This window comes from Rhagoletis pomonella, unplaced genomic scaffold, assembly GCF_013731165.1.
Source record: "Rhagoletis pomonella isolate Grant_MI unplaced genomic scaffold, Rhpom_1.0 Rhpom_scaffold_00004, whole genome shotgun sequence".
Taxonomy (NCBI): Eukaryota; Metazoa; Arthropoda; class Insecta; order Diptera; family Tephritidae; genus Rhagoletis; species Rhagoletis pomonella.
The window spans coordinates 65,975,595-65,975,841 of record NW_023458558.1 but is presented as its reverse complement, the minus strand read 5'-3'; positions in this window follow the sequence as shown (position 1 = coordinate 65,975,841).

Sequence of the window (247 nt, the reverse complement as noted above, 5' to 3'; positions counted from 1 at the left end):
ATCCAATAAAAATAGTTTAATTTCCTACTGGGTACCTATTTCAATAAGAGTACGATTTGCTCGCGTTGCACTGACGGTAAATCAGATATAATGACGTGTACAAACATAACTTAAGGACTTTCGTGTGCCTTTTAGTTCGTTTTCCGCTTTAGCGTTGAAGACTGAAACAACAGCAAAAAAAAAATTATAAGACGTTCTCCTTTTTTGGTTTCGCAATTTTTTCGCAAAACAATGCACAATGCTTGTT